The sequence below is a fragment of the Rattus norvegicus genome, chromosome 10 (genome assembly GCF_021556685.1).
Source record: "Rattus norvegicus strain SHRSP/BbbUtx chromosome 10, alternate assembly SHRSP_T2T, whole genome shotgun sequence".
Classification (NCBI taxonomy): domain Eukaryota; kingdom Metazoa; phylum Chordata; class Mammalia; order Rodentia; family Muridae; genus Rattus; species Rattus norvegicus.
The window spans coordinates 56,875,594-56,899,012 of NC_141543.1; the positions used below are offsets into that span (position 1 = coordinate 56,875,594).

Sequence of the window (23,419 nt, forward strand, 5' to 3'; positions counted from 1 at the left end):
TAGCTCCCAGATCAGGGTGAAGTAGTTAGTGAGGATTCTTTCATAAGTCTCCCCTGCTCAAATATGACTGAAAAGCTAGACAGACAGAAACAAGTTGGGGTAGATGAGCAGTTCCAGCCTCAGCACCTGATTGGGAGAATGTTTGACTCCCCACATCAAATGCACTCTGTGTTTGAAAATCCAAAATGGCTCGGTGCTAGGTAGCATGGCTGCCTAATCACATGGGTTCTGACTTCAGGAAGATTAGGAAAGTTAGGTCTTTCATGGTTGGCACCAGGTATGCCACATCCAATCTTTGGCATGTGTCTGGATAGCAGTTTCATGGTGAGAATCGGCGATTAGCTGGTAGAATCACGTTATCCTTTCTTCAAAATAACAATGCACTTCTGGCTTCTCTCTCATGAGCATCAGGCTTAGTACAGCCTGCTTGATCCAGGCCCTGTCCTGTGAAAACCCAGAAATAACCCCAAAGAAGCAAGGCTCCCTTTCTCCTAAGATCAATATCAAGATAGAAAGCAGCCTCTAGGCTTCCTCCATTCTCTCTGTCCAATAGGATCAGGCACAGTAACCCACTTTTACACAAGCCCTAGCATGTGGGCTGGTGCTTGGAGGTTGCCCTCAGCAAATTCTGTCCTAACTTAAAAATCTGGGCCTTGTCATGCACAGCCTGTCTCCTGTGACCCAGCTAAGAAACCTCAAGCAGGCAGAAGCTCTGACTGTACCCTAGCTTAAGGTCAGGTCAGTGAATCTATTGGCGCAAAGGCTACAGGATACATAGTGAAATCCAGTGGGAAGCTAGCCCAGGAGTAAGATGGCAGGAAGAGGGGACAGGAAGAAGGCAAGGCAAAGGGGCAATGGATAGAACCAATCAGGGAGCAGAGGGAAGCAGAGCGAATAAACTCATCTCCCTGAAGTTGTTGAATTAGGAAAATTAAGAATATAAATTAAATACTGCATCTGTTCTCGGAGGTCCCTTCTAGCATTAACATTTTTATGCTTTTATAAGCTTCCAGGGGAAAAGAATAAACCAACCACTAATATCAAGGAGATTTTGACGGCTTTAAAAGGTTTTAGGAGCTGTATCTAACAGGAACAAGGATGTTTGCTGCATATCCCTGAAGGCCCACAGGGAAAAGCGAACACTTGATTCTCCGCAGTCTGAGTGGAGGCTTAGCCTGAGCAAACCTGCATCCAGACACTTATGTTAGATACGCTCGACAGCACTAAGCCCAGCAGCAGGAAGATGGCTTTCCCCTTATATCACATGAAGAGAGTCCTTAATCCACTACATATCCTCACTTGGGGAGGGGCAAAGCAGTTCTGAGGGACTGGGAAGCCTCTCTTTGAACTCTTGATGAGATCGGGTCAGGAAGCTCAGAGGTGCAGAAATGCATCTTATTTGGATATCACAGTGGGTGGGAGTAAGGGGATCATTTGTCTCACCATCTTCTAGCCACCCTTCTTGTATGCAGGCGCTAACTTACCCTATATGGCTTCCTTTTCCTTGTAAGGAATAACTGGAGGAAATGGTAAGTCTGCAAGTTCTAATATGTCATACTGATGTGTCCACAGACGTTGCCTTCCCATAGACAAGATAACAAATTACAAGTGGTCTTAGAATGTATAAAATGAAGGTGATTTATCCTTAATATTAAACATGAACATTCTAAACATGTGAGCATCCACGTGTGTTCACCCTTTATTATAGTTTAAATATGAAATTCTCCCAAAGGCTCATGTGTTAGATAAAGGCTGAGTCCGACTTGGTGTCATGGGAGGAAGGCAGAATCTTTAAGAGGTCTGTCTTGGGGGGAGGTATTTGGATCACTTGAGATGTGCCTTTGGAGGCGAGAGAGTGTGAGGGTGCTGCTCTCTTCTTGTCATCTGCCTCCTAGTCATGAAGGAAGTAACTGTGTTCTGTGCAAACTCCTGCCAAGATCCTCCACTACAGGCCCAAAGCAAGGGGAACCACCAACCATGAACTCAGACCTCCGCGGACCCAAGCACCCTTACTGCCTGTATGTTGACTATATGATGTGTTTGTTGTGGTAACTGAAAACCAAATAATGCACCATTATAAAACCCTGAGGCTAAGGGCAGTACACAGACATAGTAGATGCTAATTATATATTAATTGAATTAATGAATATTCAGGATAAAAATAAATCCTCAAACTCATATGAGCCAACTCTGTACAGATTACGAATAAATAAATGTTTCTAGCATTCCCCTAAACCATTGGCTATAAACAGTGAGGGCACAGTTCCATTTTCATGGCTTCTTATATTCCTTTATGGAATCTGAGATGGAGCCCCAGAGAGATGGCATTACTAAATGACATTCAGGACATGGAAATTACTCTTTAATCCATGGTAGTGGATATACGATCTAATCTGCATGAAAGGTCACGGTAAGCAGAAAGAAGCAAGTGCCAGCCCCTGCCGGGGGCACAGAGAGAAACAGCCTTTACAGAGGCAATGGCCAATTCACTTCTAGAGCACACAGTGGCTGAAAGAATTTTTGGAACGTTTTCTGACTATCTGCTTTCATTCTAGTCTTTTAATCCCAACGTTTCAGAGTAAATGCTTATGACATCATATGTAAGTATATCTTTGGAGGTTAGGCAGGAAGAAGGGTAGATGGCATCTGGGCTGGAAGAGAGAGAGAGAGAGAGAGAGAGAGAGAGAGAGAGAGAGAGAGAGAGAGAGAGATCACCTGACCAAAGTACAAAAATCAGTGACAGGAAGTCACATGGAGCAGCTAGCTTTGCTGTGACCTGGGAATGGGTCAAGAGGGGCAGAAAACTGATGATACCTCTCCCCCTAAGGATGCCTTTGAAGTGCATTCATTTGCCAGCTTAGGCAATGGGGATGTGAGGTTGTGGTTAAGAACCGTCAGACAGGAAAAATCACCCTGGGCCATCTGGGTGGGCTGACATAAACATTAGGTCTTTATGAGACAGACAGAAGCAGACAGTAGAGTGATGTGGTCATAAGTCAAACAATGCAATAAACCTCCCTCCAGAAAATAGGGAACAAGTTTGTTCAAGGAGCACATAGCCCTTCTGCCACCCTTAGAGACCCATGAGACATGTCTTGAGAGTCTTCTGACTCTAGTGCTATGGCATAGCTAATTTATGATCTACATTTCCAAGTGTACACTTTTTGTTAGTGTCTCACTAGGAAATTGATACATCTTTTACAGAGAACCTTGCGAACCTCAGGTGGTTAGAGAAGGAAGGGCAATGGCAAAGCTTATAGGTTTGTCAGTAGAGGTATGCGGTGGTTCTCACTACCACCATACCTGGGTTCAGGAATGACTAGCAATAGTGTTAACATTTAGATCTAAAACCTGCTAGGATGCTCAGCTCTCACCAGCTGCCCCTGTGCATGTTGTCAGGAACTGACTGCTGGATCTTACCTTATCAAGGAATGGACTGAAAACATAGTGGCTTTGGAGGAGGGGCTTAATTATAAAAGTGGGCACCCTCTGCCTCTGTCTGTCTTTGTCTGCCTTTCTGTCTCCGTCTCTTCACTCCTGTTCCCTTTACTCCTTCTCCCTTTTTCTCTCTGTCTTTTCAGTAGTCATATAAGCAGCATCTTCTACTGCACATTCTCCATTGTTAGCTACAGTGCTGTCCCCTTACCCCACACTAGAGCCAGCCTACTGTGGACTGAAAACTCTCAGCCATGCCCAAAATAAACCTCCCTTCCTGTCAGATTGTTTCCCTTGGGTGTTTTGTTGTAGATACAGACACTTGACTTATGAAAGTAGGTAGTTCAATGTGACTTCTTTTCCTTTACCTTAGTCTGTATAATGGAGACCCATTAAAAGGACCGAGGCATTGTGATGTCATAGTAGAGCATTGTGGTCTCATCACAGTGCTCCAAAGTACATGCACACAGCTCTGTTTTGCACAATAATCTTCAATCTGCCAACGCACCTCGGTTGTGACATCATAACTCCATTGTGACATGAAATGCTCTATTGTGACACCGCAATGCTCAATTTTGCTACCACAATGCTTCATTGCATCATCACATTTTATGCAACAGTATCAAATAGTGCTATTATAATGTGCCATCACAGCTACATTGTGACATCAAAATGCTGAGCACCATTCTCCTCTGCTGTGACATCAGAATGCCCAATTTTACCTTCACAGTTCTGCATTGTGGTATTACTATTTTACCATGACATCAAAGTGTTCTCTCGTGACCTCACATTGTACTGTAACATCACAATGCTCCACTATGTCATCACAATGCTCAATTTTACCTCCCAATGCCCTATTGTGTCTTCATGGTGCTTGTATTCATTATTTGTGTGTGTGTGTGTGTGTGTGTGTGTGCATGCACGTGTGCACACACACACGTGCACACATGACAACACTATTGTGAACACACTACCAGGAGCTTTATGTGTTGACAACTAGATGCCCCCTAAAAACCTTGTAAACAAAGGCTTTGCAAAAGCAGAATAGGATATTACTGCACATTTCCCTATGGTCCCCTGCCTACGACTACACTGGAGGAGGCTCTGCTCAACCATCTTGAATTCTTAAGGACTGGCTTCAGATTGGAGGTGGCAGGAATGTTTCTGCCATCAACAGAGTTGTATTTAGAGCAACGAAATGAGCGTGGCCATTCACAAACACTATTCTAGCAGAGCTCTTCTAGAACTTGTCAGATAGCCCAGGCAACCACACTGGGAACAGATCTGGAGACAGATTCAACTGAGCAGAATATTGTGCTCGTCGGACTGACTTACCATGAGGTCCAGCGTGAAATACGCTTGAGAGAGGGCCTTTATCTGTCACCTAGCACAAAATCTCTGCAGAGAAGGCTCTGCAGTGACCAGACAGTGAAAACTGAAGCAGGAGCAGTCAGTGAAAGAGGACAGGAAAAGAGAAATCAGGTAGAAGGATGAGAGCAAAGCATGACTCCAGCTTCAAGAAGAAGGACCTCATCTCCTGCCTTCTCCTTCCAGAGCTAATATATACAATTTCCTCTAACATACCAACTTCCTGACCCACCCCCCGCAGAGGCTGCTTCTGTCCCTTTAACGGAGGACCATAGTTATTACTTCCCTTAATTTGGGCTGTGTCAGCCTTACTGGAGGCTCTACGGACTGAGCGATGCATTTCATGAGGCTCACCTCCTCACTGCTCTACTACTCAGTGAAGACAACCCAACAACCAGATGCTTATGGAATAAACTCTAGGTGAACCGTGGAGCCACAAGTCATGTTCCTAAGTTATTGCAGTGGTTTTATAAAACATTCATTAATTAAGTGCTTATTATGTGCAGAGTACACTGGATTGTTAAAAATGCCTTATGTGGTCTGGCCCTTGTCCTCTAGGACTTGATAATCTAATGAAGGGCAGAAGCCATCTATATTAGAACAGTAACAATGCACGCTGAATATGAGATGCATAATGAATGCTGAAAGAATGTAAGAGAGAGGCACTATCGTTATAGCTTCCTGGAGTGGTGGCTTTTACGCTAAGCTCTGAATGCATTGTATGACTGGGGACATGAAGGCGGAGAAGACAGAGCAAACTGGGAAGCCAGAAGGAATGTAGCATGTTGAGGGCAAGAGGACCAGGATGCTGGAGCAGAATCGGGGACACACGAGGCTCAGATAGTCAGATGTTAAGGTGTTGGTTTAACTTTTTGGTGGGTAATATAGAGCAACTAAAAACAAAAGAGGAAATTCCAAAGATAAAAAAATTGTAATTATTTTTAACTATTTTCAATTATTTCAATCAATAGCATGGGTCTGGGTTTAGAAAGGGGGGTTCCCTTTGTCAATAACTCTCTGGGCATTTTATTTTTTTAATTTTATTGTATTTGCTTGGTGTAGTAGGTTCTATCTCCACTGTGGACTCCGAGCCTTCTTCCTGTCCCCTTTCTTCAAAAAGCAGAGCACAGAAGTGAGCAAGGAGTGCCTGCAGGGAAAGGAAATCTAGCAGCAGATGGAGGTGCAGGTCACCCACCACCTTTACCTTTCTATGGTGACCAGACTCTAGAATCGCCAGGAAGATGAAAAAAATGGATTCTTCTTTCAGCATCCAGAACTCGTGAAGTATGTTATTCTTTGGGTGAGGAGTAGACATACAGTAAATTTTATAGTGTTCACAATTACAGTGAGTTCAAAAAGTTTACTGAGTAAAATTAGCTGTCTCCTGAGAGGCTCTGCCAGAGCATGACAAATACAGAGGTGAATGCTAGAAGCCAATCATTGAATTGAGAACAGGGTCCCCATTGGAGGAGTTCGAGAAAGGATTGAAGGAGCTGAAGGGGTTTGCAACCCCATAAGAACAACAATACCAACCAACCAGAGCTCCCAGGGACTAAACAACCATCCAAAGAGTACACATGGACAGACCCCTGTCTCCAGCTGCACATGCAGCAGGGGATGATGTTGGTGGGCCCCGATGGGAGCAGGGAGTAGAAACCCTTGGTCCTGCCAAGCCTGGACCTCCAGTGTAGGGGAATGTCAGAGTGGGGAGGAAGGAGGCGGTGGGTGGTTAGGTTGGGGAAAGGGGATGACATTTGAAATGTAAATAAAAAGTATCCAATAAAAATGGCAAAAAAAAAAGTCTACAGAAGAGAAGAAATCGTTACTAATTATACATCTAATGGAGGGAGTGTGTTTGTGTTTATGTGTGTGTGTGTAGACAGAATATACAGATAACTAAAAAAATTAGGAAATAACAAGAAATCAAACAATCCAATAAGTAAATGGGTCAATGAAATGAACAGATAGTTCTCAAAAGGTGAAATGAAAAGCTCAATAAACATGAAAGAAATGCTGACCCTCACAAACCGTCAGAGAAATGCAAGTAAAATTAAAATGATATTTAGTCTTATTGTTTACTTGTTTTCTTTTTTCTTTTCTTTTATTGGATATTTTCTTGACTTACGTTTCAAATGTTATCCCGTTTCCCATTTTTCCCTCCTGAACTCCCCCATCCAATCCCTCTACCCTCTGCCTCCATGAGGGTGCTCCCCTACCCACCCGACCACTCCATCCTGCCTCCCTGCCCTGGCATTCCCCTACACTGAAGCATCAAGCCTTCACAGGACCAAGGGCCTCTCCTCCCACTGATGCCTGACAAGGCCCATCCTCTGCTACATATGCAGCTGGAATCATGGGTCACTCCATCTGTATTCTTTGGTTGGTGGTTTAGTCCCTGGGAGCTCTGGGATGTCTAATTGGTTGATATTGTTGTTCTTCCTATGGGGTTGCAAACCCCCTCAGCTACCTCAGTCCTTTCTCTACCTCCTCCATTGGGGACCCGGTTCTCAGTCCAGTGGTCAGCTGGGAACATTCACCTCTGTATTTGTCAGATTCTGGCAGAGCCTCTCAGGAGACAGGCTTCTGTCAGCATGTACCTCTTGGCATCCCCAACAGTGACCGGGTTTGGTGACTGCATGTGGGATGGATCCCCATGTGTGGCAGTCTTATGGTTTATATGAAATGTCTCCCACAGGCCCATATTTAAAGCCCTGGTGGACTATTTGGGGATGCCACGGAACCTGTAGAACATGGTACATAACTGTAGGAAGTCTGTCACTACCATTAGTCTTGAAGATTATATCGCCTCTGCTTTGTGTCTATCGCTCCCTTCTTCCTGGTCTGACGGATGTGTGACATATTCCACCATGGCCTCCCACCACCAGAAAGCTGCTCAGCCCTGCCTTCCCTGCTTCGATGGCTGCGCCTCAAATCATTGGCCAAATATTTCCTCCCTTCTGTCTGTCAGCTGTTTCATCAAGAAGAACAACTAATACAATAATAATTATGGTGATTATACTGACAATAGCAAAATATTAATTTACTCTCACACATGCCTATTCTTCATTTCAAAAATGGCACCAACTGACCACTATCCAAAGCCAGAAGCCTAGAGGTTAGCTTTGCCCTTCCCCCACTCCCCACCCTCCTCTTCCTTCATGATCTTTCTCAAGTCACAGCTTCATCACTCCCAAAGTACACCTTGAATGGATGTGCTGCACAAGACACACAGTTTCTCTGGATTATTCCACTGCAGCAGCATCCTAGGCAACTCCTCTCTTCTTGCCTCCCTGAGACTCAATCTCTGTAGAACTGCCAAAACGATCTCTTAAAACCCTTAAGTGAATCAGGTCATGCCCCTGTATTAAAGCCTCCCACTACCCCTGGAATAGATGCAAATTCCTTGACATTTCTCGGAGTTCAGTTCCTAGAAGAAGCCATGCTCTTCTCTCCTTGGAGCCTTCATTCTTCTTCTGTATGTGCCTTGTCACAAGCTGGCTTCCTCTCGGCTTCTGGATCTCTGTTTTCTTCTCTTTAGAGAAGCTAGACTTGATCTTTCTCAATAATGCCCCTTATTATTCTCCTCCACACATCCTTGTTTATTGCTATCACTGCACTTAGCACAATGTGTAATCAACTAATCTCATTATTTTATTTATGCACTTTCCATCTCCCATTACTAAACAAGGGCACGACCCATCTTTCTCATGCTCTTTGTTATATCCGTAGCATTTAGCACCATGCCTAGCAGGTGTTCCACAAACCTGAATGAGCTGCCTCTTAAAATTATCCATGGTGTTGTAGTTGACAGACGCTGTCAGCCAGAGAAGCAAACTTATCATTTAGGATGGCCTTATGTGAGCAATGGGCATGAAGTAGAATTGGCTGGTGGCATCACCACAGGCAAGCCACATAAAACTATATCCTGTAGCCAGTGGAGAGTGCTCTGTCCCATTCCCAGAGACTACATACTCGGAAAGCAGTAAGGTAGAGATAAGAATCTGTGGTCTTATATGAACAACAATGCCAAGCAACCAGAGCTTCCAGGGACTAAGCCACTACCTAAAGACTATATACATGGACTGACCCTGGACTCTGACCTCATAGGTAGCAGTGAATATCCTAGTAAGATCACCAGTGGAAGGGGAAGCCCTGGGTCCTGCTAAGACTGAACCCCCAGTGAACGTGATTGTTGGGGGAAGTGTGGCAATGGGGGGAGGATGGGGAGGGGAACACCCATAAAGAGGGGGAGGGGGAGGGGTTAAGGGGATGTTGGCCCGGAAACCGGGAAAGGGAATAACACTCGAAATGTAAATAAGAAATACTCAAGTTAATAAAAAAAAAAAAGAATCTGTGGTCTTAGGATACACTGAAGCTTCCTGACCATCCTTGGGAGAAGTGGTTACTTTGGTACACACAAAATAGTCACATACATACAACTTACTGCATATTCCATGGATGCAAACTTAGACTCCTGCTTAGCCCCAGAGGGCAAAAAAGATAAAATGGAGTGAGGCAGGGGTGACCTCCCATCTCTCCTGTCACTTCATCCGTTTTTTAAAGTAGCTTTCTTTCAACTTGGCCAGCTGTTCTTTCACTGACCATGTGTATGGCTTTGTCTGGTTATGCATTCGCCAATTATCGACCATTCAGCACCCACCACTGCATTTTCTCATTTCCCACTCTCCTCTTCTATTGGACTCTAAGACTTCAGACCACACTTTTTCTGCCTTAATCTCCCCAAGACCAGGTACATAATGCTCAAGAAAACCCCTATGCTCCAGAGCCCCTTTGAAATGATCTGTTCTGGCCCACCCTAAACTTGTGTGCTTTCTTTACCTTTCTCATGGAAACAACCACAAGGATCTGGTCATTTTTCCTCCTTTTGCTACTTGCCTCTCCCTGGTTTTCTCCAATGTGGCCTTGTATGGCATGTGGCCGCCTTCTAGGAACTTAGGAGCACACAAACTTCTTCCTTCGCTCCATGTGGTGGTTTAAATAGGCATGGCCCCCATAGACTCATGTGTTTTAATTCTTGGCCCATGGGGAGTGGCACTATTAGGAAGCATGGCCTTCTTGGAGTAGATGTGGTCTTATTGGAGGCAGTATGACATTGTGGATGGGTTTTGAGTTCTCCTATGTTCAAGCTATGCCCATTGTGACACACCATCTCCTGCTGCCTGCAGATCAAAATGTAGAATTATGGGCTCCTCTTGCCCCATGTCTGCCTGTATGCTACCCTGTTTCCTGCCATGATGATAATGGACTAAACTGTAAGACAGCCCCAGGTAAATGTTTTTCTTTATAAGAATGGCCTTGGTCATGGTGTCTATTTACAGCAATGAAACCCTAACTAAAACACCCCAGTTGTCTATATATCTGTCTTAAGATAGCTGATTATAACAAATCTCAAGGGACATTTAAAAACAAGTGTTTGCTATTTGAACGACATTTATATTTATTATAAATAGGGTAAATTTTAACAAAGTCAGTTATTTTAAGTAGACTTATAATCTTGATTGGATGAAAACAGAAACTGGTAGGCAGCCACTAATAATTTAGACTACCAGGTAATACGTATAAATTAAACAATAAATTCTATCCTAAGACATCTCACTCTATTATATGCATACTTGTTACCATTGTTACAGCTAGTTATTTATGGTTTTCTGCTAAAGAAAAAAAGCTGTTTTTGCCAAACCAAGCCTCTGGGGGTCTCATTGCCCTGTCCTCTTTCCTCACCATCTAGCACACTATTGGGAGCTCTGGATCTACTCTGAACAGAGATGTGCACAAGCTCATGGTTTTCCTTCTTTCTCAGCTTCTAGGTACAAAGATTGTTGGGTTTCTCCAGTCTCAAGTCTGTCATTTTCACAAAGCTGATTCTGGGAGACTGAGCTGGTGCTTGGCTGAGCTGTTGCCAGACAGTGCAAAGTTCTTCCTTCCTACATCTATCCCAGGTCCCTGGTGTGGCAGTTCATGCCCTTCTCCTCTCATCCTGGCTCTTTGAGCCAGGCACTGCTATCTTTCTTGTAGGAAATTTCCACAGCCTTCCACACTGCCATTTGTTTGCTTCCACGATAAATCAAACAGATGGCTTCATCTTTTCCTCACAGGTCCCATTTTCTGGCCTTTAATCATGTTTGTTGCTTAACGTTGGCCAATCCACTCGGCAACCATTTGTCTGAGACCTCTCTGCAGCCGAGGCTGTTGACGGTCCCTCTTGAATGCATTCTGGTCCTGGAGTTTGATGAGCAATCGCTCCTATCAGTGGGCAAGTTATTAAACAGCTGGGACTCTGCAGCCATTTCAGGGGCTTGCCCAGAAGACAGAGAAGCAATTTCAGAGACAAGAAGCAATTGTTTCCAAGACTCCATCCCATTGTTGGGATACGCTCTTGTGCCTGCATGTTGGAGATGATGGAGGGAAGGAGCTCGGTTTTGTTTCACATACAAACTCTCAATAATTTTTCTTGTTTCCCACTTATGTTACCAGCCAGCAGAACTGGGCACTGTCTCCTAGGAGTGTAGAACTTAACAACATCTCTGGTCCATCTGTAGATATGGATCAGCTTGTAAAATAGGCCTGCAGCCTGAGTCTTGACAGCAAGAAGAAGGGATTGATTCATTTATTAAGCTCTTAGTGGTACCTGTGTGGTGCCGAGCACTGTGCCTACCTGGCCCAGAGATGGAGTCAGACAAGTAAGCAACGATGCTTGGATTAACTAATTACTATGCAGTGAAGACTCCATCAATACTCTAGCAGGGGTACATGAGATTACTCAGAAGACAGTCTAGGTAGGAAGGATGGAGGATCAATTCCGAGTAGGAAACTGAGGAGAAGCATCGTGGAGGATTGAGACAATCGAAATGAATCTGTATTCACAGCACTTAGAAAAACAATGATTCCTTAGCATTTTCACAACTATATAATGACAGGGACAAAGAGAGTTATGCTTCTTTGGACACCAGGCTCACGAAGAGTCAGTGGCAGAGCCACATAGAGCCCGCATACACCCGATATCAGTGTGGTACCATTTTGTTCCTGGGAGACACTGTAACCTTGGCCAGTTCTCTGAGTGAGGACCAGGACACACAAGTGGTTTTGTGTATTACAAAGGGAGGTGTGAGGTTTAGGTGGTTGAACTTGTGAGTTGGAGGGAAGCCTTTATCCTGGCCTTCAGGGCTGTCTGTAGCAGGGCTCTGTGTCCTCTGAGAGAATTGATTCTTTCTGCTGCCCGGCCTTGTCGTTCCTCATAGAGATCTGTGTTGCTGATGGGAACACATCCCATCCTCATTATACACTGTACATCATACACTATACATGCTCAGGTATACACCACGGGGTAACCATAGAAATCACTGTTCTTTGGTTACCTTGGGCTCCATCAGTGCTCACTCCTTGGCACATTTAACTTCCTATTCCGTGGCTGTAAATCCAGAGGATGAGAGAGTGGGACAAAGGCAAAAGTGAATCACTGCTATCTTTAAAGACATGTCTACCTTCATGCACCAAAACAACTGACTAAAGGGAGCAGGCAATAAGAGAACAGAGGCAGAGGAAATGCGGCTGTGACTTAGGAGACAGAGACTTACTTAGCTTAAGAAAGATAAGGCGCCCAGTTCCCTCCACCCACCCACCTCTGATAACTTTCATTTCCCCTTTTATGGGAACTTAAAGCATCTTAGCTTTGACCCCATTATTTGGCTTCTTTAAGTCTGTAGGTCGTAGTGTGTGTATCCTGTATTTTGTGTCTAATACACACTTATAAGTGAGTACATACCATGCATGTCCTTTTGGGTCTGGGTTACCTCACTCAGGATGATACTTTCTAGATCCATCCATCTGCCTGCAAATTTCATGATATCCTTTAATAGTTGAGTAGTATTCTATTGTGTAAATGAACCATGTTTTCTTTTCCCATTCTTCTGTTGAGGGAACATCTGGGTTGTTTTCTAGTTTCTGACTATTATGAATAACGCTGCTATGAACATAGTGGAGCACATGTCCTTGTGGTATGGTGAAGCATCTTTTAGGTATATGCCCAGGAATAGTATTGCTGGGTCTTCAGGTGGAACCATTCCCAATTTTCTGAGAGACCATCAGATTGATTTCCAGAGTGGTTGTACCAGTTTGCATTCCCACCAGCAATGGAGGAGTGTTCCCCTTGCTCTACATCCTCACCAGCAAGTGCTGTCAGTTGAGTTTTTTCTTATCTTAGCCATTCTGATGGGTGTAGGGTGGAATCTCTATCATTTTGATTTGCATTTTCCTGATGACTAAGAACTTAGACCTAGCCCCACCCACCCACACAAATATGTAGCAGATGTACAGCTTGGTCTCCCCAACAACTGGAGTGGGAGCTGTTCCTGAATCTCTTGCCAGCCTGTGGATTGTGTCTGGCCTCAGTGGGAGAGGAATCACCCAGTCTTGCAGTGAGTTGATGTGCTAGGGTGGGTTGGAACCAGGGTGGGGGTGTCTCTGCCTTCTCAGAGAAGAGGGGACGTAAGAGTCACAGCTGGGAGGAGAGGAGTGGCTTCCATGCAAATGTCAAGTGGGTAAATAAACAAATTAATGGAGAAAAACATAAAAGAAAAAAGAAAGTCAAGACATATAATATTTACTACAATTCTTACGGTGTACAAAACTCATCAATAACATTATATTTGTCATGTGTTACTATTTCATCTACTGTCAGGAAGTCCAGTACCATTGCTGTAGGTAGACACTAACCTCAGGAAGTTCATGGAAGCTTCTATTATGAAAGGAAGACTTCCACCTGCCTTGAGCCTGTAGTCTATGGGGGCTAGCAGCAGAGGTGGAATTCTAAGGCAGGAGGGACTGAGGACTGGAAGACTGGGAGAAACATGAAAGGAATGAAAGTGAAAAGCAGAGAGTGAATGACTAGGATGGGGGCGGGGTGTGTAGCAAGAGCAGGGACAGGAGCCACATCCCTACCAAGGGAGCAAAGGCTGTATGCATTAGAAAGACTGCCTGTAGAGAGGAAAGCAGACAGGGCCCTATGGAGCTTTTTGGACAACATGAATATTCAGCTGGTCAACATGAATATTCAATGAGGCGCAGATTTGCAGATAGGCTTTTGAGAGAGCTGAAACTGACAAAAGGGTCTGACTTCTTTTCAGAATCTCCCAGTATCAAGGGAACATATGCCACTGTGGAGATGTGGATGGGATTGTAGGTGGAGGGAGAGACCTAGGAGTTTAAATAAAGGGAACAGAGTGAGTGACAGCCAACAAAGGCAAAGAGCTCCCCCACACCCTTACAAAAATGTGAGAAGCATCCAAGCACACAGTAGGGCAGAGGGTCTTAAAATTGTGTTTTTGCACAACTTTCCAGTCTCTAGGGGATATGTCCCTGTGTGGCTAGTTCTTATGAAATCATGGGTACAAAGTGCTAGACAGGAGGCTAAGGACAGTCAAGGACTTTGGCTGCTCCTCACTGTGTGCAAAAGTACATGAGAAGGCTGAGCATTCAAAGTCCCGCATCTTATAGCACAGCTTCAAGGTCGTTTGCTGCACTCACTAGCTTCGGAGGACAGTTTCAGTTGAGGACAAGGCCTTACAACTACAAAATAAAATGTGAGGAAAACAAACTGTCCTGTCCAAAGTCATTGTTTTATGGATGTGCATGCACGGAGCTGGAGAAGGGACAAGGCCTGTGTATTCCAGTGACAGAATCCTGGTTGGAATTCAGTAACTCTGCTCAGTTTAGCAGCCCGGAAGCATAGCTCTTACTGATGTTCTGTCTGTGAAGAAAACTGTTCATGAAATCAGAGCTGAGAGCTCATTCGGTGCCTTTGGAGGAATTAGGAAGAGGGAGACTCTTGGGTGGCTGAAGCCCTACGGTCAAAAAGGGACCCCTTATCTGGTTACGTGGGTCAGCCTAAGATCTGGTCAATGGGAAGAAAAATGAGAAATGTATAGTGGGGATCTATAGTATTGTTGGTGCATCTTCCTGCCTTCCTGAGAACCCCTCTGTCTCTGTCTCTGTCTCTGTCTCTCTTAGCTATTTTTTTAATGCTTTCATTTAATAAGTGCTTCATGTACAGTGGTACCCTCATATGTATGTATAAAAGGAAAAATGTAGGTTTTGATTCACAAAGGGATTTTCTGATCATGTCAAATTACATCTTCAAGAGTAAGAGATTAAGAGAGGCAGAGGCACTTAGAGGGAGATGAGTGACAAGAAGTCGCTTTGGGACAATGTGGATTTTCTGTGTATTCGACTCCATTGTCAAACCTCAGTCCTTTTAAAGGCTCACTGGAAGAAAATGGCTGACTTCTAACAGCGATGTGGCTTGGGGAGAGTGAGAGGATATGGTGGTCCTTACCTTGAGATGCTTGGTGCCTAGAAGGATCTGGAAGCAGTGCAGTCCGTGCAGGCTCACAGTGCACTGTGCTGTGGGGTACCCTTCTAAAGCAGAATGCAAACTACAGGGATGCCGAGGAGAGAGAAGCTTTGGTGCAGTGAGAGCCAGCACACCTTTGGTAGCCTGGAAAAGACTGTGAAGAGCCTCTCCCCAGGAGAATGTTGTTTGGTTGTGGTGCTTGCATTTGGGTTGGTGTCTTAGTCCATACAAAGGCGCAAATATTTTTAGAGGACCAAAGGGGGTGCATTTTCCTAAGAAGATTGAAATCTCTTTTCTCATGAATCTAATATCACTACCACCACCACCATCACCACAACCACCACCACCATCACCAGCACCAGCACCACCACCACCATCACCAGCACCACCAGCACCACCACCACCACTACCAGTACTACTACCACCATTACCACAACCACCACCAGCAGCAGCAGCAGCAGCAGCAGCAGCACCACCACCACCACCACCACCACCACCATCATCATCATCACCATCACCATCATCATCATCGTCATCATCATCATCAGGATAGGGTCTTGCTCTAATTCCTTGTTTGTTCCTTAACCATGGGACCAATTGATTCTGCTGCATCAGTCTCTCAAATAAATGGGACCACAGAGAGCAGTCATAATGCCTGGCTTATGTTATTATGTGTTTAAAGTCCACCTCATATCATTACTGGGTACCAGACCTTGGGATAAGTGTCTGACATATCTTAACTCATTTGACCTTCACCTGTGAGGTAGGTGTCATTCTCCCAGTAGAATTTCCATGAACTCCCTTTAGCTTTGAATGGGTAGTAACAGTTCTTTCATACCAATCCATTTATCCACTCAATATTTTAGAATCAAGACTCTGATGCTTGAGGTCTCTCTTTCAGGTACTTGGGGTTGGCAAGATGAATCCCTGATTCCAAGTGGTCTCCTCTTTTAGTTGTGAAGAGATAAATGACAAATGAGTGGGCAGATGACTATAGCAACAACCAATTTGGATAGCTGCAAATTGGGGCCTTGGAAACATTTTGAGAACTTACAGAAGAGAAAGGACATGGGCAAAATGTGAGAAAAATGGGGATGTAGCATGGGCCAGCCTGTTAAGTGTTCTGAAGGTCAATTGCAATGAGGAGTCAAACCATTGGGTGAGTGTCTGGAAGGAGCCCGTGCAGCTGACTTGGAGAGAATGGTTGTGGTTGTAGGGGGTAAGCAGCAGCTCTCTGGGGGAGATGAAGCTTTGGTGGGAACCCAAGTAAGAGATGCTATGATTCACTTCTAGAAGATAGAGGCTATGACACTAGAGGAGATTGGCTGCTTCAGCTATTGTTTGGAAGTTGGCTCACGAAGGAATTTTAGATCTATTGAAGGTGGTAGATGTGGTCTAAATTTGACCTTAAATATGGAATAGCAAACATTCTGAAAACTAGTCAGGCTTATTAAGTTTATATCAGCCCATGTAAATTACTGACTTAACTTATAAAATTAAATGCAAACACTGTATGATCCAGAAATCCCACTCTGCACTCATACAGGAGAGAGGTAAGCTTATGTGCCCAGAAAAGCGTGTAGCACAAATGTCCCCTAGTGGGTAAATCAATATGCATGTTATGGTACTCTCTAACCCTTCATCATTAGTAGCCATTGATCTGCTCTGGTTCCTACAGTCTGACCTTTTTTGAAAATGAGCATTGTAAGAATGTAGCCCATTGGGACTGGCTTCCTTCCCTCGGTACGCTGCCCTTGTGGTTTTCATATTCTGTCATGCTATGGGAGCCCATTCCCTCTCACTCCTTGGGTAATTTTCCAGTGACATTTCCACAAAAGAAGCCAATTTCAGTATATGCAAATTTGAATGTAGAAATATAAAACATTATTAAATTGGAGTCAGCCCAGCAAAATGACCTTTGTCATCTATCTCTGTTGTCTGGATACTGGTCATGACTGGTATCTTTAGGAGAGTATCACCAGGTTTGGGGACTACTTTTTGTATCCCTGGGCTTTGTCCAAAATTGTTAGGATAGATGGCTGAGTCATTTCAAGAGGAGAGGAAGGACTCACAGGAAGTGAATGTAGGTGTCTCAACATGCATGCTCTTAGTTCAGGGGAAAGCTGCAAGCTGTTGCCGGGGACCTGGAACCAGATGGAGGTGTAGAAGAAAATGGATAAGGAAGAAAAATGAAAGGAGAGGAGGAATAAAATGGGAGAAAGAGAAGGGGAAATAAAGTGAGAAAGGGGGAGAAAGGGTAGGTAGATGGAAGGTGAGAGGAGGGGAGGAGGGGAGGAGGGGAGGAGGGGAGGAGGGAAGGAGAGGAGGGAGAGGAAGATGCTGGTTCCACAGCTTTGTCTGAATCACCTCTTTCTGGTGAGCGTCTCAGGCCTCTGTTGGCTTAACTGTAGCTTCCTGAAAGGTAGTACCACAGGCAAACACCAGGCACAAACTTAACCCTCCTCTGACTCACAGGAAAGGCTACGTACTCATGGACCATGTATGCATGAAGCAAGAGGTTGGAAAGGAAGATGCTAAATTATAAGTAGTGATTTCTGTTTTCATTGGTTAATCCCGCATGGGATTAAAAACCTATCAATGTAAAGAAAGCTGCAGAGGCCATCACCCAATGGATTGTCCCAGAGACAGAGCAGAAGCAATCATTCAGCCATTGGAGGTTTTTGTCTCTGGTCTGACTTCTCAGAATGTCTCCCGCATCATGACATCCTGCCTCTTCCCCTTGTTATTTTGTAATTTGTAGGATGAAGTTATCTGTGAGATAATAGGAATGATCTCATGTAAACTCTAGGAGGTAAGGCATGTCCACTGCAGGTTAGTAGTTATTCAATAAGAATTTGCTCTGTAAAAAGGAAAAAGAAAATCAAGTGTCTCACTCAGTTCCCAAACAAAAATACAGCACAAGTCACATGCACAATGCTAAACATTCTCATAGGAATCTATAAACCAGGTAAAGTTTGATTTAATAATATTAATTGCATATAGCCAAAGTACTAAGATCTCAGTCTGTGATCCACACAGATGTGCAATTAATGTTTTCCCAATTGATACTTCCCCCCATTTGTTTTATACTAAAGTCTTCAAAATCTTCTTTATATTTTACTGTTACAGCACAAATCCGTATGAAATAGCAACATCTGAAGGGCTCAAAAGCTGCATGTGAGAGCAGGACATGGTCGTAACCATTGTAATGTAATCATTTAGTACATGAGGCTGGAAGGCTGTAGGCTGAAGTCCAGTTAGACCTTGTCAGGCAAGGCAACATTGTGAGCCCTTCTCTCCCATTTAAAAAAAAATCTGTGTGTGACTTCATTATGGGGCAGCATCTGTCTAGCTCAAGACATGACATGTGGCTAGTTCCAAATATTTTCTGAATGAAATGCCACAAAGCTATGACTCCATGCCAGATTCTCTGGCTCATGAGCATGGATCTGAGTTGCTGGTTGGGTTTTCTATCCCACCTATATCTATGGTACAGAACATAATGATCTACTGGGTCACTCTTACTTCTTTTACTTGGTGACAAAGCTTGGGCTTGAGTCACAAGCTGGATTCTCCTCTGTACAAACCATCACCACCATCAGGACCGGGAAAGGATCTGGTCTTACAGATGCAGTACATGCCTGTGTGTGGTGGGGAGGGCATTTGTTAAGATACATGGAATACAGCTATGAGGATATGCTTGTGAAGGTGTAAGAAGAACAAACAGGAATCCTACAAAGAAAACTGGACACCTAAAAGATGCAGAAGAGGGGAAGCTGCTGTCTCTGGACTCATTCCTCTTGTGGAGCCATCTTGGCTAACCATCTTCACTCCTTAAACTGAACTTAGCTCTTCCCTCCATGCATGATTGTGCACGAGAAGTCATTGGCTATCTCTGCAAGTAGGGTAATTCTGACTCCTGTGGTCCTGCCTCCCTGGACAAAAGCATTGGTACTCTATTTGCAGGACATCCTTGATAAGAAGTCATAGTTTCTTAGAATTTAAAGGATCTGGAACAGATTTTTGGCAGTCTTCTTCACTGATGGTCTTTCCTGAACCTTGGTCTGATCATCTCTGCAGCAGAGCTCACAGCACCAGAGAGAGTGTCTCCCACAGTGACAGTGGCCTCACAGATTTTTCCTTTTAAAATTTATTTTGCCATATTGAGGACAGAACCTAGGGCCTTTCACATCCTAGGCAAATCACTCTGGAGTTTTATCTCCAGCCTCTGATTACTTTTATTTTGAGAGAAAGTCCCTAAATTGCCTAGAATGACCTTGAACTCACACAGAAGCCTTGAAATTCTGATCCTCTTTAGGATCCTCTCAGTAGTTGGACTTCTCCACTTCCACATTTGTTTATTAACCCAAGGCCATATCACCTGGGTTATAATAGTCACCCATTAACTCATCCTTGCCTCTGATAACTTCTAGGAAGCTAAGCTTTTAAGGTGCCCATTCTAGTTTAAAAGCAAGTAGTCACTCTAGGAGTAAGCAGTCCCCACAGGCTAGTCTCATACTGTCTTTACTGTAGCTCTGAAATGGTATATCTTCTCACCGCTCCTCATATTCCCATGGCCATAAACATCTCACATGACAAGGTCTCATCTTTAGCGTAGTTGGCTAACCACACAGCAGAGGTTTGCTTTGTGGAGCAGGATTCTGACATGGTTGGGCAATAATAATTATACTCCTGGGCTACAGCTGGTTTCAATGGGGGCTAGGGATACAGAGATAGCTTCAACACTTAAGGCCATTGAAGTAGCTGGAAGATACCAGATCTTATGACCTCCTCATCTGGAAGACCTGGGCCTTTCTGGATTGAAGCACTTTGGACATAAACTGGAGACATTTCAAGATACAGAAATGGTACATGCACCATGGTTTCTCATCAAGGGTGTCCTGCCAGTGAATTATCAATGCTTTTGACTAGGCAGGCAGGGCCAGAGGCGTGGGGAATACTCCCCTACAGAGATGGCAATGGTTCCTCATGCAGAACCACACATAATGGCAGGACTTAAGGCCAGTTTGCAGAAGAGAATATATGAGTTCAGGTGGCTCTACAAGAAGAATGAACATTGGAGAAAAAAGCTCACCAGTTCCTCCATCTCCTGGGTGCACAGGCACTTTCAGCACCTATCATTCTCTTGCTCTTGCCCCACGTGTCTTTATTCCACAATGAAGCTGTTCCTCTAAGAGGTTCTTTGTGTCTTGTGAGCCTTTGTAGCAATGGGATACTGAAGGTGGTTGCTGTGGTTACTCATGCTGCTTTGAGAGCCTGTTCCCTCCCTCCTACCCTCTCCAGCCTAATCTCTAAAGAAGTTTTAAGCTGACCCTCCAAGAAGTGTTAGCCTAACTTTCTGCCTTGCTGATCATCACAGACCATGGTCAGGGAGGACTTTGGTGAACTTTGTTAACTTTATTCTCCTGTGCCCTAGTGTTGCTTCCTGTTGCTGTTGCAAAATACCCCCAATAAAAGTAGCTTACAGGAGAAAGGGTCCGTTTCAATTCATAGGTCCAGGTTACAGTCGCCCTGTTTCGGAAGTGAAGACAGCAAGGAACTGAAGCAGCTAAATCCCTCTAGCGTCAGATCAGAGAGAAAAGGAGTGTGTATGGTTTCCAGTGCTCAGCTTGCATCTGCCACTATTACATAGTCTAGCACCCAAACTCAGGACTGATCCTCTCCACAGAGGGCTGGATCTTCCCATGTCAACCGATGAAATCAGGACAGTCCCCAGCAGACATACCCACAGGCCAACCTGATCTAGACAATCCCTCCTAGAGACTCTTCTCAGGTGACTCTAAGTTGTGTGAAGTTGACAATTCAAGCTAAACATCACATCCATCTTGAAGATGCTGCTGTCTAATGGGAATTTCAATTCAATATGACCACTTATTAGCTAAACAAAGTTTAGAAATTTTATTTACGTTTTTTCTGGTGTTTCCCTCTCCGTACTTGAAAATGCTAATGCCTATTGTAAGGAGTTATACTAACTAAACAAATCCTAAAAATGTCAGTCAAAAAGCAGACAGTAAACCTTGAATTCTATTATTTTCCTGTAACTTCTTTCTCTTTCCAAGGATGCGATGAGTGCACATGGGAGGTGGGGGGAACATGGAAAGGGGGAGAGAGAGGGGGGGGAGAGACAGATTTTAAAGAAAAATTTACATACCACTCTCCCAAATCATCAAATCACCTGGGACATAGACAGTACAGCCAGAGAAAAGGATCTCATCAGAAAGCAAGAGGCACTATCAATGCTGAGTAAACCTCGAGCAGCTCTGCATGCCCTAGGCTGGCTTGAAATAATGTAAGTCTTTGGTATCCTCTATTTGGTCCACAGAACCATTAGGCAGACCTCAGAGCACCATGAGAAATGAGTAAAGTCCATGAGGTCCAGGGCTCCCTGATGACTCTCTCATAGGTTATTTCTACCTCTCCTCCTCTGTTCCTATCATAGAGAAGGCTATGGTAGTCCCATTCCGGGTTCTAACATCATGCCTCAACTGAGAGCTCAAGGCTGGATTAGAAAGCTAATGAAGTTAATGAGAAGGAACATCATGGCGGGGCTATTCCTTCATCCTATACCTCTGCTCTACATACTATCGAGGTAGCATAGTTGGCCTTCCTCTGGCCAGCCCTCCATCTTCCCATCATGCAGTTCCACACACATGTGGAGATATTTCCATTGGCAGCAACAGGTCTGTCACTAAGGTCTGTGTTCAGAATGCAAACACTCATTGAGGGGATGGTAAAACTTGGGAGAGCTTGCTGTATGACTAACTAGGTGGCCTTCCTATTCTACAGCACCATCATTGACTAGGACATTATATACAGAGAAATATGAAATGCCTACCTATTCCATGAAAAGGTTTAGCTGGAGAGAAAAGAAAGCCTGCAGAGGCTGGAGTGGGGTGAGCTGTTAATGAATCTGGCATTAAGAGATTTGTGTTAACCCGAGGGAGGTGGCTGCGTTCCCAGATTTGATTCAGCCCGTTCCGGGAAGCTGTGGGGTATCTTCTCAGAGGTCAGCAGCAGTTAAGTTAAAATATTCAACTGCTCATTATCCCCACAGATTGCACCACTTTCCCCAGGGTATTTTGGGAAGCAGACAATAGGCCCACATTGGGTGCATTAGTCCAGTCCTAGATTTCTTACGATGCTGTCTCTAATTCAGACCCACCTCTTCTTCTTGCTTGCGGACTCAGAATGCAGATGGGAACAGGCTACTCTGGTTCTAAATGCCACTTCAGTAGCATTCTCTATGCCCAAATGTGTATTAGTTATGTCACACATGCCTATGGCTTTATTTACATCCACAGATAGCTCATCATAACCAAGGAGAGGCAAAGCCTATTTCCTTCAGAAGAAATGAGATGACTTTTGATTAACATGAAGAGAGATTCCGAAGGAACTGGGAAATAACAAAGGAGCTGACCACAGAGGGAGGACATTCAGGTAAGCCAAAGTTGAGGCGTATGACTGCACAGTCTTTGGGGGTAATGGACTGAAAGAAACAAGAGATTCTAAAAGTTCTATTTTACTGGTTTCTTCCCCATTAGTGTAAGAGGAATGCAAGCATAGAATTTTCCTTTTCAGAAAAGACAATTTGTGGCTCATAACTTGTACAAGTTCATGAAACCAAAGGCAAGAGAAAACACATTTCCTGGGATCTATGTGATGCTAAATGGATGAGGAAAAGCTGGAGGCTGAGCGCAGACGTGGGAGATGAAAACAACAATTGAAGACCCAGGCTAGCACATCAGCAAACTACCGCACTCCACACCTCTGTGGACATGTAGGTTTCCTTCTAAACTGTCTGTAGCTGTTCCTTTTCAAGGGAGTTTGGAAAGACATCAGCCTTTCTGGGCAGGAGACCTGGGGAAGTGGGTTAGGGATGCTGGGTTCTAAAGGCCAAAGACATCATGCAGACACACAAGTGAAAGTAAGTAACACAAAGACATTAACAAAGATGGCCACAGGTAGCAAGGACAGACAGCTGGCACTGTGTGTTGTAAAGTCATGTGCCACTTGAGTTCTGAGAAATGGCAATAGAGTGTAGGTGGGGGTATCTCCATTGGCAGGAGAACAGTTCATGGCTCATGACTTGTACAACAAGTTCACAAGACAAAAGGCAATGTAGACAGTATTTCCTAAGATCTACACGATGGTAAAAGAATGAGAGAGGTATGACCATCAGCAACTACAGAGTGGATTTGCACATACCTAGGCAGTGTATGTCAGTCA

The 23,419-nt window shown here is 44.3% G+C and overlaps 1 protein-coding gene and 1 long non-coding RNA gene across 4 annotated transcripts in view; one reads left to right on the forward strand and one right to left on the reverse strand.

Moving 5' to 3' along the window:
- LOC120095122 (uncharacterized) overlaps positions 1–23,419 on the forward strand; it is a 145,020-nt gene that overhangs the window by 112,649 nt on the left and 8,952 nt on the right. For both annotated transcript variants that reach the window (XR_015631731.1, XR_015631730.1), the window contains one exon: positions 22,495–22,630. This is a non-coding gene — a long non-coding RNA (uncharacterized LOC120095122). The remainder of the gene's footprint in view (positions 1–22,494; positions 22,631–23,419) is intronic.
- Shisa6 (shisa family member 6) overlaps positions 1–23,419 on the reverse strand; it is a 295,429-nt gene that overhangs the window by 79,316 nt on the left and 192,694 nt on the right.